Below are 13,885 nucleotides of genomic sequence, written 5' to 3' on the forward strand. Positions count from 1 at the left end.
AAAGGAACTAAACCCTCTGGTATTTCAAGAGATGAGCACTAGCGTTTCAGAGTGCACAGGAGAGTTCCATGCCACATCTAGCTCACTTTAAAGGTATTTAGTTCAAAGCCCCCACAATTTGCTTAACCATTGCATCAATCTCGATGTCAGTCAGCTTGGTATCCATTGTTTTAGGGGAGGCTCTCTGTTGCTTTGGTCTAGAGGTTGTAGGTTCCCCAATACAGGTTAGGGCATAGCCCAATTCTAAAAACTTCTGTCCATAAGACATGACCAGTTCTGTGATTATTGGAGCGACAAAGTGTACCAATGCCCAATTTACTTCAAATGGAGTGGAAGGAATTTCTACCAGAGCAATGTCACTAGTTGCTATGATTTCCAATTCTGGTAACAAATGGAATAATTTAACTAGATTAGCTCGGTTTAAAGAAGGGTTCTGTGAAGACGCGTAAATATCCAAGATCTTAATTTTTTCAAGACGTATTTCTTATATTTTACATTCTCCAAAATATTTTCAAAGGTTTGTGGAATTTTACTGAAACCAGTCTCCTCTTTTTGGGAATTACTCTATTTTACTGATGGGGAGATTTCGTTTTCATTCTCGACCAATAACCAATACTCCTTTTCTGCTAAAGATCTTGGACCGAGTTGCCTACTCGCAAATCGCACATCATCTGAATCAATATCCAATTCCCAATGTCTATCAGTCAGGTTTCAGGCAAGGTTTCGGCACGGAGGCCTCCATGCTGGACCTGAAGTCCAGACTCTTAGGAAGCATGGTTAAAGGGCTATCGTCCCTCTAATCTCATTGGATCTGTCTGCAGCCTTCGACTTGGTCGACCATTCCGTCATGGTGGAGGTAGCCAACTTCTCCCCTTCTGCAACTTCCTGGATCAAGTCCATCCTGGCTAACAGACAGAGCAGAGTCGGCCTTGACAAAGCGGAAGCCTCTTCTGTCTCAGTGCTCTTCAGGGTTCCTCAGAGACCCAGTACATCTCCCTGTCTCTATAACATCTGCATGGCCCCTTTCTTCAATATGCTGGAGCAAGAAGAATCTTTTTTTTTAAATTATGCTGACGACACCCGTGTGTCGTCCCACTATCGGGAGTGCATTCCCGAGATGAACAAGAGCTCAATAGAATTTCAAAACTAGATGATGCGCAATATAAACAAAAGCAAAACAGAACTGATGATAGTTGGGAATTTCAAATAACTTGCTAAACTGGACCTTGCCTATAAATTATTTGTTGGGATTAGTTGCAATTCTTTCCCAAACAAAACTTTGGGAACACAATTCTGGGTGTGGTTTTAGACCAGACGCTTAATATGAGAGCCCATGTGAGCAACACTGTTTCAGCATCCATCTACTATGTGAAATTGCTCGCTCATTTGAGACCCTTTATCTCGCAAGCCAAAGCGGAATCCATTGCCCGAGTCATTGTTGGGGCAAAGATTGACTACTGCAGTAGTCTTTTGGTCGGTATCTGCAAAGTTGATTCCAACAGACTTCAGGTGGTCCAGAACAGAGCCGTAAGAGTGGTCGCCGGCTTAGCCCGCCGGGACCATGTCTCTGAGGCTAGGCGCGCCTAACATTGGCTCCCAGCTGAGGCCCGAGCCAAGTTCAGATGACTTAACGAAAATCTTTAAATGCAGAATTGGAATAACACCCACATATCTGCAAGACCTTATCATAGAGAAGGCCAGCAGCAGGTCGTTAAGATCATGCAACCAGAGCCTCCTGGTGCTTCCGCAATGTAAACTAAAGAAGGTGGAGAATGGGACCTTCTTTGTCGCGCCTAAGCTTTGGAACACTCTACCTCCGACCCTCTGACAACATTCCTCCCTGAGGGTATTTAAGAAAGCTCTTAAGATGTGGCTTTTCTATTGACCGTTGGTCTGACAATAACCCAAGGCTCTCTCTAACCTGCTGGGACTTTGTCAACCTGTTTCCTATATTGTCCGTCTCGTCTGCGCCCTCACGCCTCAGGGTCGATGGCTGCGTGATACAAATTAATTAAAGTAAAAGTAAAGTAAAAAAGCCCAGGCAATAAGACCATGTTGTGTTACAGTGGGGCCACTAAACGGTGTTTGAATGCCAGACTTATACAGCGCTGTCGATGGCTTATTTATCCACATATCTAGACCTCCTGCGTCTTATGTTATTTCCCATTTCCCTCCTGGCAACCTTAATGGGGCAAGCAGGGACAAGCTGATAAGTGCTTTGCATTTCTTTGCATGCCAGGTCTTTAGGGAATGTCACAGCCAGAGATTGAGTGGCAACCGAAACGCTTTTCTTAGGGACTTTATTATTTGTTTTATGATTCGTCCCTGTGTTTACAGTTTTGCATTCCTGCTTATTTGGCTCTGTCTCGGGCACCTTTTAAAGGTCCCCTTTGCTTCTGCTTCCGTGTAGAAGGTTCCTCTGTCTGTGATGTATTGAGGCATGCAGGTGCTGCTTCCTTGCTTAGAGGGACATCGGGGTCAACCCTCTAAGGTAGTTTGGTCTCAAGACTTGGCTCCGGGCCTACATTATTTAGCACCACATCCACCAATCTGGACAGTCCTTCCTTCAGTATCTGTTGTTCTCTGTACATATTCCTGCATAATGCAAAGAGAGCCTCGAGTAAGATGAGGCGTTCCGGATCCCTAACGTCATCCTCATCAGAGAAATTGGTCCTGTAAATGAAGTATTGCGTGCAGGTGAGGATGAATACAATCCTGCTGCAATATGTAACACGTCCCGTGTTTTATTTGGGTTGGTAGTAGAGCAGGGCTCCATAACAATGTTATCCTTAACAGTGTTAGGGATGGAGGGCCTAATATCCCCTTGAGGTACAAATCCAGCCTCGCTCTGTAAGCTGAGGCGTAAATTGAGCAATTTATTATTATCTATTGGCCTCAGGCCTGAAGTATCCATTTGTAACATGGGCTACTCTGATGTTTCTATTACAGCTATCTTATCCGTATTATTAGTGTGGTTTAAGATAAGAAGTGATTTTCCCGTAGGCTGACTCCAGGGTACCTTTTAGGTCACAGGTGCTCTGAATAGCGCCAACTGTAGCTGTTTTGGACTGCATGTATCCCTTTCGCTTTTTTTGGAGCGATTTGGTAACGGCTAGCATGCGTTTTCATGCAGGGTGGACAGAGCTGTGCGGTTGATATCTTTTTCAGCAGACTGGCATACTCACATGCACTGCAAGTCATAAAAAAAACAATTACAGTAATTTCAAAAGAGCAGGAGGCTCCAGTTTGCCAGTGCGTGCCCCCAGCCTCTGCAACAATCCCCCCTACGCTGAGGGCTGAGCCATCATACCTGTGTAACAGGGTGATTTTCCATCGCACCTTAATTGGAGACCGGTATAGGCGGCAACACAATATGCAGCTTAACCCTTCACTTATAACCTGACCCACGTCTTGTCTGTCTCCAAACCCCACTCTCCTGGGTTCAAGATCACCCTGGTGTACCTCGCTAGGAAGATGGTACGGGTACGGAAGATCAAGAGATTAGAACAGGCAGGGTCCCCAAATACCCCCAAAGAGAAAACACAAAGTTAGAATAAATAACTGGAACACAAAAGGAAAGGCGGACAAAAGGAATGCTAGTGTACGGTTCTTTATTTACGAAAAGGGGCTGAACAGAAGACACTATATACAACTTCAGTTACACCTAAGCGGCTGCGTTACTAAAAAGTAAAACTCAAACATCTAAACAATTTCCTTTAAATATACAAGTCTGTACAGTGCAATGTATTAAAAAAAAACAACTATAAAAGACCTTACTTGCAAGACAACCTGTCCAGGGCTGTCTCAAGTTCTCTGGCTGCTGCTCTCGATGGTCCTCTCTGCGCTGGCTCTTGCGTGGCAGATGACAGCAAGGATTGAGTCCTTCTTGGGCTGGCAGTAGCTGGTGGCAGGCAGCAGTGGCAACAGCAACAGTTTGTGGGTGCCAAAGCCTTTATATGGGCTGGGCTGCATATGACAAATGCAGCCCAGCACTCAGAGGCAACGTGGGGGCCCCACATTACTCACTCCAGCTGGGCCACGTCTTCCAGGTGTGGCCCAGGTGGTTCAGGTAGGCCACCAGCCCCCAAGAGGGCTAAAAACACATTTTTGTGCACCCCTGTTATGGTGAGTGCCAGTCATCAAGAGTGCCCCAGAACCAGCGCTGATGAGAACCCCCCTGGGGGGCAGCAAAGTAACAAGCGAGCCCCTGCTAATCAGGGTAGTGCCAGCAAAAAGCCCAGGTTGCAGTGGCACAGAGCTCAGAGGGGAGCACCTCAAACCCTTTAGCAGGGTTTCACCGTTATCACCAGGTGTTCTGCTTGTTCCAGCAAAGTTTTCTTTTAAAGAGTAAAGGGACCCCCGTGTCGGCATTCGCAAGGGTTTTTCTTTCTACTGGTCACCAGCGCCGCCCTCGCGTATTTGGGATCCGACGTGTCACGCGACAGGTATCCTTTCGTTAACCAATCCCCCAACCGGGGCTTACATCTGTCATTCAGAAAGAAGCCAAAAATTCACCTCTTCAATGAACCATCTGCTTCTCTCCCTGTACTTTTTACCTGTATGTAACTGGCGCCAGGATGCCTCTGGGCTTTGCGCGCTGCGATAAATGAACGAATGAAGTAAGTTCAGGTGCATATGGCAATGCCTCTTTCAATGCAAGTGTTAGCAGCCCAGGCCAACGCATTTCCACTATTGGGCACCGCAGAGCGGAGTCATGTGGAGCTATTTAGCAAATGAGCAATATCTGAAAGGTCTTACCTTTTAAAGGGTGTCAATCAATAAAATCTCTTCAAGGTGCAACAGTTCACTATTGTCGTACCGCCCCTCCTCCGGATCAAGCAATGAGAGGTAGCCAAGGGCATTGCTTCACTGGAAAGCAGCACAATCGAAAAAAGCTGCACCCTTGCAACTGTCGCAGAAGATCGTATTGTTACCAGCTCTGCCATACTGCATCTATTTCTGGGAGGAAAGGGGAATGTTCTGTGGCAAAGGTGCCGTCTCTATGATAAAGGCCTGCTCTCCAGTTGCTACTTACTTTCAACAATCATGACTATAGGATCAGGAACCAGTCATCTTGTGCCCTACCACCAGTCCCTGCAGGGGGCAGTTTGAGCTCTTTCTGGTTATTTCGGTGGTCGAGGTTTGAGGCGACTGGTTACTGGAAGTGGTGAAACAGAAAAAAGTGTCTAAATCTAAAGACACTCCCGTCCCCCGCACACCTTTGGAACTGATACACAGTCAGTCAAATGTAGTCAGAATTTTCACTTCAAAAAGGTAAGTAAATATTTAGGCAAAACAAACAGGTTTCACAATATGTTGACCAGAACACTTCTGGTTGGCATTAAAATACATAAACATACAAATATTCAAATAAGGCCATCATAAAGGGGAATGATCTTGAAAACAACAGAAATCGAACATGTGTTATAAAATTAAGCAAACAATAACCAAAAATGTAATTCTTGTGATGTTATGAGGAGCTGTACGCGTTTCGGGGAACAACCCCTTCTTCAGGAGCAGAATAGTCTGTAATTATATACAATTAAAGAAGCATCAGTGTCAATATCATATTTACAATGTACACAAAATTGGAGATATCCAGAAAAAGAAGATATATATAAAATATAATTTTTAGAAAATGAGACAATCCACATATATGTAGTCACAATAGTACAGTTACAATCAGAGAAAGTATTTATTGACATAACCATCCACCATCTCATAGGTGTGACTCCAAGAAAGAAAAGTAATGAGGCCTCAAACGGGCACTAGGATTTTTAAATAAATCGTAAGAAAATGTTACCTGTAAAACAAACTGATAAGGAACAAAAGATTGATAAATTCACAGCAACAAAGATACTGAAGATCTAATAGCAATAAGGATCCAATTCCAGCTAGGATACATGTTGGCTAATTCCAAATGGATAGTGAATACCCTGTAAAGTGAGAGTAAAAATGAATAAACAAATGATGTTATGTAAATAACCTAAGGGTAACGAAATTAAAGGACACTAAAATGGATTGAATACCATGCTTACCAATGATTGGAGCCTCAGTCAATGAGACAATTAAGGAACAATTCTAGGGTCCAACAAGGACCAGCCAATAGATGGTCAACAAATTCCCAAGGAGGTCCACTTTCACTTCTGTAGTGCCCAAAGAATGTCAAAGGCCAGATAGGTCTGGACAGGTAAGGCACTGTATCTAACCAGAAACGGGAAAAGAAAAAAATCATAAAATCAATCTGTTCATCTGGTATAGAGACTTAAGTAAAAGTCGAAACAGTGTATCAAGACACTTTAAGTTCACACAACACCAAATCGGAACACGCCACTGCATGTGACCAAAGTAGATCTATTCATGTAGCATAGAGACTTAAAAAGTCAAACCATGCATGGAAACAATCTAACTGATAAACAGCTCCAATTGGGGAGGAGCCACTTTTGGTTACTGCCTTCAGCAGCCTATGAGGCTACCAGGGAAAGGGTGTTCCTGGAGAATTAAATGCTGTCCCTGTGTGAGTACTCTTACTCTCGAGTAGGGAATAGGCTGGTGGCAGGTTCATTTAGAACAACAACTATGATTACCTTTTTGTAATTTTGAAATCTGCATTTTATTGTACTGTAATGTGTGTTCTCTGTTCAGCGCTTTGGCGTAAGGCGCTATAGAAGTCGCAAATAAATCACAAATAAATACAGGTATACAAATATTTTTGGCTACAGCAATGGGCATACATGCTGGCCAATGTGGTACCAATGCCTTTTAAAAGCCCTACAATCCCACCATTTTATTTCTAGGTTTCCCTTTGCTTTGATTTACAATGAGCAATTGATACAATTAACATTCTGCCAACGTATTCTCCGTGCAGAGCCTACCCAGGCAGACTTTGTATGACTCTTATTTAGTTTAGCCAGATGAGGGGTCTCAGACTCATCAATGCACATATATGTGCATGTGTGTGGGGTGTTTGTCCAATCTAGTTTGGTTGGCCGGCAAATCCTTAAATGGTGCTTGATTGTGGACTGGTGTACATGGTTATCCCTACCCCTGTTGTGTTTGTCTATCGGTGGACCTAAGGCTATTATGTGGATCTTGTTTAACAAAACTAAACTGGAAGACTGCTGGAGAGATGGGCTGCTCCTGGGATCCGGCCTCTGCTGTCCTGCTGAGCCCTGTTCTTTTGTGGATGGTCTCCCTCTCAGTGTTCGAAGAATCTTTTGCACTGTGCTTGTTCTGGTGTTGAATGCTGGAACACCATGCCTGCAACCTGTGATGCTCTCCTGGAAGCCTACTTGTCCTGGACCTAGGGTGGGAGCAACTTGTCTGCCTTGCTGGACTGTAAATGGTGTGCTGCTGCTAGAGCTCACCCCTGCTTTCTCACGTGACGTCTTGGATTGCCTCCTGAAGCTGCTCTGTTGTGGTTCCTTTTCTGCTGCCTTGGTAGATTCTTTCTCCTCAACCACCTGAGCTGCCTCTGACTTGCTTGCTGTTACCCCTCCATGCTCCTTCATTGCTGCACCATGCCCTTCTCCCGGGGGGCCATCAGCACAGGGTCCTTCATTTTTGGAATACTGTTGTTTTGGCTCTAGCAACTGCTAGGACCCTGCACACAATGACCGGAGAGCAAAACCTGCTTAGCCATATTCAACCCCTACACTAGATTCTGCTTATGATGAAGGTCACAATCATTACTTAGGTCACTGTCCCTGGGATGTCTAAACCAGGTTGGGCTCATGGTACTGTTCTCCAGGGTCTCTGGTCTCCATGCGGAGTGTATCTTCTGTGGGCCCATGACCACAACTGTTTTCCATCTGTAAGCTACAGTCCCACTCTGCAGCCATCCTTCTCCAGCAGTGGCACTTGGTTCCTGGGCTCCTCTGCTAGGGTACCGCTCACTCCTCAACTGGATGGTTGCTGCCATTTTCACTTCCAACCTGTAAGTAGAGTATATACTTACCTACGAACAGATTTCTTTTCCCCTGTAAACTGTCATCGCAAATCAATAGCAAACTCATTGCAGGGACAAAGAAACAGATTGGTAGCCATAGCCCCCCCCCATTTCTCTGACACTAAATTGCTGGTGTTGGTTGACAACATGCCGCTGGGCACATGCCTCCTTTGTTCTGAGATTCATATGAACAGTGGCCACACACAAGAGTACCTATGCAAGAGGTGAAACTACCTCAAGTGTGTCGTGCGGAAGACATTGTTAAGGCTCAGGAAGCTAGGTATTGGTGAGGGAGGGGGAAGAGAGAACATAGAATGGAACACACCACCTGAGAGCAGAATTTCCTTTCATTAACGGAGCTAGTGCCACCAGTCTAGAAGAGGCACATGACGCAGGTGAGTGGGACACCCCTACCCAATCACAACGGCAGGACAAAGGCCATCAAAGGATGCACACATGCGCATGTGTCGCACCGTGGCAGCCAAAACAGTCACATGCCCACCAATACATCCTCAATATTGACCAAAGCCAAGGTCACAGTGGACAGACCTCAACCTCTACATCACATGTGTGTATATATATGACCAGAGTAAGTGAACCCAGGGGTTCTTAAATCAGTAACATGTCATGCAAAGGATGGGCTGTAGAATAACTCTTGCACCAAATAATCAGACCAACTCAGGAAGTTGGCAGTATCATCCGACTGTTTTAATATCACTTGCCTAAAACAGTGAGTTACAACAACCATCGACGGAGGTTTGCTTGAGCTCTCAAACATTTTGCATAAAAAACATTTATATACTAAATATGTGTTATATGTGACATATCACTATGTGGCAAGCAAGAAAAACCTATGGGGGTTGTGGTTGGCTTAAGAGGAACATCTAGGTATACTTTCTATAAGGGAACAGGCTGTGATTGGGTCTCTACAGTCAGGTGGACAACTTATGCCCACTCCTAGTGCAAGTCATTTTCATCAGTTATTAGATACACGGTATATCATTGGCTAACAAACTATAAGACTTTGTTATATGGCCTTCTACAATTGTTGGCACGCTTGTACCCTTCCGGAACATTCGCGACACTAGCAGCATGTAAGCTGGTACCGGTGTCAGTGGGTTGACTTTGACCGTGTCTCCCCACACACTTAGCCCAATATCTCTCATCACTCATGCCTTCTGCCATTTAGATTGTCTTTAAACGTGGCCTTGCAAAGTATCCTTGCTCCTGGGAATGTAAGGGAGTACAGACACACGCTTAACACAGTTCTGGTCTGCACACCCAACTCCTATTTCCATCCTCAACTCAAGTGACAGGAGACTGTATTTCGGCCTGTTTTGCAGCATTTAATTGTCTTTAATACACTTGGCACTCCTGGTGTTCTTTCCTTGCACCTTAACACAAGACAATTCACCATCTCACGGTTTCTGTTCTTTATGGATAGATAAACAGTTCTTGGCTACTTCATCCTTTGACACCAGCCAGTCAGTCCTCCAGGCCTTTCCATGCTCTTAGCTTCATGTTGCTACGACACAGCTTTCCGATCCTTCTTTCCCTGTGGGTCTGAATTTACTAAATATGTGACACCGATGTCCAGCTTCTATATAATAGCGGCACCACCTGCAGTCTATTCACTACGTAAAGCTAGCCTTTAAGATCACTTCGTCTACTTGCGTTGCTCCATCTGTACAGTTATTAAATGGCTTGCATTTTCTGCAGTGCTCTTCACACGTGCATTCTCCATTCTGCATATGAAAGTTTACTCGATTCTTTATTTCGTCATCAGATTCTATATGGTCCATAAATCCTTTTCTTCAGCCACTCTTCTTAGTGCATCACGCTCGCTTCTTGTGACATCACCAACAGTTCCTTCTCTCACCTTCATATTCCTTCGGGGATCTCCTCCAAGAGATTGTACTTTCTACGGTGATACATCAGATAGGGATTTCTTAGTAGATACCTTTTCTCGAAGACTCTTTGTGGAAGAGGCACAATCACTGGTGTTGTGCATGTCACGATTTCTGGCTTCCAACATATAGAAAGTATGGGGGCGGGACTTCCTGAAGAGGCATTCCGCTGGTCCTCCACACTACCCCCTCTGTTTGATTCATCGACCACTCCTTCATCAGTCTTCGCATCTTGGTATCCTCTCTTGAAGAAGTTTTTTTGGGAGTCCAGATCTTCATCACTCCTTTCTGAGACCCTGCTGTTTTTTCATGTTCATCAACGCTCCAGGTCATGTAGCTGCACTGTCCATTCGGACTACAATAGACCCATCGTCCTACATACTTATGATTCCTTGGATGCAGGAACTTTGTTCCCTCAGGTGCTAAGATGCTGGCCTCTATACATTTTCTGATATCTTCATCTGTCAACTCCTTGGGTCCGAACCCTTATTCAACATTGATCATGATCTTCATTCTGACTGCCGTCTTTGCTGTCTTCTTGCACTGTGTAATTATTATCCAGATCTCACAGAATTCAAACATCACCATCATTGTTCCAAGAAGCTTAAAGATGTTGCTATTCATTGTGGAACCCATGAGAAGATGGATGCGAACCAGCTGTCATATGCAATGTCTTCTATCTCATCATCTATCTGATCATGCAGTTTTGTCAGCAACGTTATGGCCTCTGTCAAGGTCCCATTCTCGTTGTCATGACAAGGTATGAACGTGCAGTATGATGGCCCGATTTTGGTGCAAACTCCTCTATCGAGTGCTGTGATCATATCTGTTCTGGGGGGTCATCAGTCTTTTGGCCCTTAATTCCTCTTTGATAGCATTAAATCCCTTTATGGTAGTGTTGAATGTCTGCAGGAGCTCCCAGCAAGTGATTTGCAACCACTTCTCATTGGCCATCCTCTGGATTCCAGGCATGAAGATAGTTGTGAATATCGCTGAAGTCTGGCTGAACAGCCTGTGCTCCTATGGAATAGCATTAAAGGCTTCTATCGATTTAGCTGAAAAGTAATTCTCCCTCTTTGTTCGGTTGAGAAATTCGAGTGATCTTCTCCTCAAATGGGCATCTGCTTTTGGAAACTCTCCAATATTCAGGTCACTCTTAGGAATCACTAATGCCGGAACATGGATGAGCACTATAGAGCACATCCCTCCCCCAGTCTTTGGGCAGCTTCATGTAGGCTCTAGGCCCACAAGCCCAGTAATGATCCTTTAAGACCATTGTTCCATCCTTCATGCCTGGTACATCAAGAATTCAGCCACATTTGTGATTTTCTCCAACTTTCCTCGTGCCATTATTTCAGAAAATACGGACACACTTTTTAGAGGTATTATCTGCAATGGTCCTCCCTTATCATCGACCCATGTCAACAACTTTGTAATCTTTGGCCATTGGACCGTGCATTCTTTTTCTGCAGTTAACACAACTTCTTCCCACTGTCCAGTTATGGCTGCTGCTCTGCACACAACCAATCCTTCAGCCCATCCTTCATTAGTGAGCACTTTTCCTTTTATTTGTAATTGTCCTCTTTCCCAACATATCTGTATTTCTTCTTAATTCTTGCCTTGGCAATTTAGCATCTTTTTTTTTTCAACCCTGATACCTGCTCCATCCATTGCAGGCTGTTCATATTGCATTACTTGATGCCTTGTTTCTGGCTTCTCTCTTGTCTTGCATATAATTATCTTCTCTTTTATTTGTTGCCTTATTCATCCACACTGGGGATGCTGTTCAACCCTGGAACTGTCCTCTTGTCATGCAGAGTGCTAGATGCGTCGGGCAATTAGCTTTTTTCACTGGTACTTCTGTAGCTACGAATAATTTGGAGGTACCCCTGGCATAAGGTATGAGAGCGCAGATATAGAAACTCTCCAAGTCATTTTCATCAGTTATTAGATACACGGTATATCATTGGCTAACAAACTATAAGACTTTGTTATATGGCCTTCTACAATTGTTGGCACGCTTGTACCCTTCCGGAACATTCGTGACACTAGCAGCATGTAAGCTGGTACAGGTGTCAGTGGGTGGACTTTGACCGTGTCTCCCCACACACTTAGCCCAATATCTCTCATCACTCATGCCTTCTGCCATTTAGATTGTCTTTAAACGTGGCCTTGCAAAGTATCCTTGCTCCTGGGAATGTAAGGGAGTACAGACACACGCTTAACACAGTTCTGGTCTGCACACCCAACTCCTATTTCCATCCTCAACTCAAGTGACAGGAGACTGTATTTCGGCCTGTTTTGCAGCATTTAATTGTCTTTAATACACTTGGCACTCCTGGTGTTCTTTCCTTGCACCTTAACACAAGACAATTCACCATCTCACGGTTTCTGTTCTTTATGGATAGATAAACAGTTCTTGGCTACTTCATCCTTTGACACCAGCCAGTCAGTCCTCCAGGCCTTTCCATGCTCTTAGCTTCATGTTGCTACGACACAGCTTTCCGATCCTTCTTTCCCTGTGGGTCTGAATTTACTAAATATGTGACACCGATGTCCAGCTTCTATATAATAGCGGCACCACCTGCAGTCTATTCACTACGTAAAGCTAGCCTTTAAGATCACTTCATCTACTTGCGTTGCTCCATCTGTACAGTTATTAAATGGCTTGCATTTTCTGCAGTGCTCTTCACACGTGCATTCTCCATTCTGCATATGAAAGTTTACTCGATTCTTTATTTCGTCATCAGATTCTATATGGTCCATAAATCCTTTTCTTCAGCCACTCTTCTTAGTGCATCACGCTCGCTTCTTGTGACATCACCAACAGTTCCTTCTCTCACCTTCATATTCCTTCGGGGATCTCCTCCAAGAGATTGTACTTTCTACGGTGATACATCAGATAGGGATTTCTTAGTAGATACCTTTTCTCGAAGACTCTTTGTGGAAGAGGCACAATCACTGGTGTTGTGCATGTCACGATTTCTGGCTTCCAACATATAGAAAGTATGGGGGCGGGACTTCCTGAAGAGGCATTCCGCTGGTCCTCCACACTACCCCCTCTGTTTGATTCATCGACCACTCCTTCATCAGTCTTCGCATCTTGGTATCCTCTCTTGAAGAAGTTTTTTTGGGAGTCCAGATCTTCATCACTCCTTTCTGAGACCCTGCTGTTTTTTCATGTTCATCAACGCTCCAGGTCATGTAGCTGCACTGTCCATTCGGACTACAATAGACCCATCGTCCTACATACTTATGATTCCTTGGATGCAGGAACTTTGTTCCCTCAGGTGCTAAGATGCTGGCCTCTATACATTTTCTGATATCTTCATCTGTCAACTCCTTGGGTCCGAACCCTTATTCAACATTGATCATGATCTTCATTCTGACTGCCGTCTTTGCTGTCTTCTTGCACTGTGTAATTATTATCCAGATCTCACAGAATTCAAACATCACCATCATTGTTCCAAGAAGCTTAAAGATGTTGCTATTCATTGTGGAACCCATGAGAAGATGGATGCGAACCAGCTGTCATATGCAATGTCTTCTATCTCATCATCTATCTGATCATGCAGTTTTGTCAGCAACGTTATGGCCTCTGTCAAGGTCCCATTCTCGTTGTCATGACAAGGTATGAACGTGCAGTATGATGGCCCGATTTTGGTGCAAACTCCTCTATCGAGTGCTGTGATCATATCTGTTCTGGGGGGTCATCAGTCTTTTGGCCCTTAATTCCTCTTTGATAGCATTAAATCCCTTTATGGTAGTGTTGAATGTCTGCAGGAGCTCCCAGCAAGTGATTTGCAACCACTTCTCATTGGCCATCCTCTGGATTCCAGGCATGAAGATAGTTGTGAATATCGCTGAAGTCTGGCTGAACAGCCTGTGCTCCTATGGAATAGCATTAAAGGCTTCTATCGATTTAGCTGAAAAGTAATTCTCCCTCTTTGTTCGGTTGAGAAATTCGAGTGATCTTCTCCTCAAATGGGCATCTGCTTTTGGAAACTCTCCAATATTCAGGTCACTCTTA

At 44.4% G+C, this 13,885-nt stretch overlaps 1 protein-coding gene across 1 annotated transcript in view; it reads left to right on the forward strand.

Moving 5' to 3' along the window:
- Window positions 1-13,885, forward strand: part of RNF157 (ring finger protein 157) — a 1,722,220-nt gene that overhangs the window by 1,622,216 nt on the left and 86,119 nt on the right. The window lies entirely within an intron of this gene.

Source organism: Ambystoma mexicanum, chromosome 3q (genome assembly GCF_040938575.1).
Source record: "Ambystoma mexicanum isolate Mex_15411 chromosome 3q, UKY_AmexF1_1, whole genome shotgun sequence".
In the NCBI taxonomy this organism is placed as follows: domain Eukaryota; kingdom Metazoa; phylum Chordata; class Amphibia; order Caudata; family Ambystomatidae; genus Ambystoma; species Ambystoma mexicanum.